We start from the raw sequence: 3,360 nt of genomic DNA, 5'->3' as shown, positions 1-3,360 counted from the left end.
ACCAGCAGTTAAGTGGCCTTTTTAGAAACTCTCTCTAAGACAAGTAAATGTTTTTCCAGATATAATTCAGAATCATAAAATACCATATTAAACCCTATTTTTTTAAAAAAGAGACCATGTATTCTAGAACATATAATTGTGAAACATGAAAGAAGAATTTTTAAAAATTTTTTTAAATAAAAATTCCATCCATCACCATATATTTGACCCCCTTTACACTTACCTACCTCCCCCCTCTCCACTTTTCCTAATTTAACTTTGGATGTTTAACACACAATACAATATACATATGACATATTATTGAATTGTACTCTTGAAACTTACATAATTTTATTAACCAATGTCACTCTAGTAAGTTTAATTTTAAAAAGTTATAAAGAAATGGCATTATTTGAGGGCCTGCTATGCATACATGCCTATGATATAATTTAATTTAAAATTAGGTACAGGAAGAGATTAACAATAAAAATAATAATAAAATAGAACAATTATAATGATATATTCTAATAAAAGTTATATGAATGTGAAAAAAAAATTCCAAGTATACCCTCTTCTATGTGTATCAACTGAATCATGATATCCTTTAGTTCAAGAACTAAAGATTTTCTAAAAGAGCTGATCCTTTTCCTGAATGGGATCCAATATAAAGAAAACATCATCTAGCATTCATACTGAACATACACTAACAGATCATTATTTCACCCAGATTAAATTGCTGTGGGAAAAGTTAGCGCCATCCCTTTAGGACATTTAGATCAGATGCTGATCTAAAAGGTCTTACAAGTACTCAATATGAAGTATTTCTTCCCACTCATCTCACCCTCATCAAATAACGAAGAGGTTGTAAATTCCCACCTAATTCATGGGGCTTTCCATAGCGAATTAAATGATGCAAGTCTACCAATTTCGGGTGGTGACTCATATAAACTATGACTAACTGACATAACACCAGAGTTTTTCCAAATTTTATTCTCAAAATTTAAGAGTGTACCATTCAAATCATTGAAAATCTAATGAAAGTTTTCTTTAAGTTGGTAATTTAGTATTGTGAAATCACTAGGAATTCTGTTTTCAGAGAATATGTATATATTAATCATAGGAAGGGATTTCCAATAAAGGTTAATGTCTGTTTCTTTTTCTTGAGAATATAGAGCATATAAGCAAGAATTTAGTCATGTAGGGGATAAGATACATACACGTAATAGAAGTTACAGACAACATGCTATACATTCTGTTCTGTAGATAAGATTGCAATAAACAGAGAAAGTGGTAAAAGTTATTTTTAAGGAAAGGAAAGTAAACTATATATTGACTTTTTTTTTTAATGCCTACAGCACCTAGTCTTTCTAGGTGGTCTCCCATCCAAGTACTAATCAAGTCCGACCCTGCTTAGCTTCTGAGATCAGATGAGATCGGGCACATTCAGGGTGGCATGGCTGTAGACCATGGACTGTGCCTCCACTGGGGTGCCAACCCAGGACCTTTTGCATGTAAAGCAGATGTGCTAACTGCTACACTATGGAACATCCTATATTAACATTTAAGCATATGTTTAATACTTACAAATGAATTTGGTTTGGGTAAAGTTGAAAGTAGGCAATAATTATTTCATGTCAATAAATTCTCAAGGGATAAAAGTAAAGAATAAAAACAATACCATGTTACTCTCTGTATATCATGGCATCCACTAGAGGACATAAAACATTTGTTATTTTTTGGTAATGGATTTAGTGTAGAATGTTTTCCCAACTGAAAGTACTAAAAACTGAGATTCTTAAGTTCGTTCACTATCTACTGCCACTAACTTTGCCAAAAGCAGAAAAACTGAAAGGCATCTACCACTTCTCTGGTAGTATAGTAAGTTCCTTGGTTAACCTATCTGGAAGCCCCTGATTCTGTTCTCTGGGAGAATCTTCCTTCTTCTTTACCCACTGTCTTTTGTGGCCGCTGACTTTACCTGCTGGGAGGTGCTTCTTTGCTCATTTTTCTCCAATATCATATCTGAAATGTGCATTGAAAACGTGGCTTGCTTGGGGAGCTACACAGCCTCTGTAGCTTGCTTCCTGCTGGTTTAGATGGTAGAGAAGAGAGTGGGGAGGTTGCACAGGCTCTTTACAAGGGATTGAACTGGTTTTATAAGAGAAATCCCTTGTTTCTTTGGAGAAAAAAATTTCCTCAAAATTTTAGTAGAATTCTGATCTATTTGATTCACATCCATTTCCTATGCATATGACCCAGATGAAAAATCTCATCTAGAAATGTATTTTAAGCCCGGAACTGTAATTTTTCATTTACTGGCTTCATACAATAACTATTTCCCTTTCTCTCCCTTAAAGGCAGATCCCTTAAATCGGCTCAGATAGGAAAGCAATATCTAAATCTGATCTTCGTGGAGATACCGGATCCTATTTTCTGACACAGAACTGTTGGAAGGTGCTTCAAAAAGGCTTAGAAATACACAATACCAGCAAGTTACCCATTTCACCTCAGCTAACAGAAATGTTAAACTTAAATTCATAGCTCACACGCTATAATCTAATAGGTGCCAGAGAGAATCTGCTTCTGTCTAACGAGCTCTTCCTCTGTACCTTGAAAAATATATTATCTTGAAACTATTCCTTAAGCATCTTTAGGTCACTTCTTTAAGTAGAAAATGTACTATGTCATAATATGAATACTTATGACATAAAATTAAGTAAAAAGATCAGAATATAAAATTGTATGTATAGTCTCATTACATTTATGTTGGGGGAATTTGATGCATAGAAAAGAAGGCTAAGAGGAAAAAAAATTTTAATAATCATGATCAAAGGATGAGATTACAGATGTTTTTCTACTTTTCTCTATTTTCTAAATTTGCTTTCATTTCTACTAATTATTAATTAATAAAAATATGTATGTCACAGATAAGTTCTATTGTTAATTAGGAATAAACATAAAAAATTATAGTGCAATCAGGATCTTCTTGCTTAACTTTTGTTATTTTTCTTATGACAGTCTGTTCAGGGAGGCAGATATATAGAGTGTAGTCATTATCGAAAGTACTGAGACTAAATCTTAGGTTAAAATTAAATAGAGTCACTGTCTGTGAGGGTAAGTTTTGCACCATCTATTGAACAGTTAGACTCATGGAAATATAGAAATACTTTTGTATAATAACTTATAATTTTAGAAGGTGAATAGAAAAGCATCACTTTGGGGAAAAAAAAGAATTCAGGTTTTATAGTTTCAGATTAATAACACATTTTAATAACTTATACCCAGGACAAAATGGTTTTTTGTATTTTTTTTACAAAGGCCAGAAGTACTTTTTAAATATTTAAAGATGAAGTGTTTAAGACATTTTAAGATTAAAAGAAT

General features: G+C 32.4%; 1 pseudogene; it reads right to left on the bottom strand.

Moving 5' to 3' along the window:
- Positions 1-1,325: 1,325 nt before the first annotated feature.
- Positions 1,326-1,444, bottom strand: LOC111739813 (annotated as a pseudogene).
- Positions 1,445-3,360: the final 1,916 nt, after the last annotated feature.

The sequence above is a fragment of the Pteropus vampyrus genome, unplaced genomic scaffold (assembly GCF_000151845.1).
Source record: "Pteropus vampyrus isolate Shadow unplaced genomic scaffold, Pvam_2.0 Scaffold2, whole genome shotgun sequence".
NCBI classification, from domain to species: domain Eukaryota; kingdom Metazoa; phylum Chordata; class Mammalia; order Chiroptera; family Pteropodidae; genus Pteropus; species Pteropus vampyrus.
Note: the sequence above shows the minus strand (reverse complement) of the source record. Positions and strands in the feature narration are given on the sequence as shown.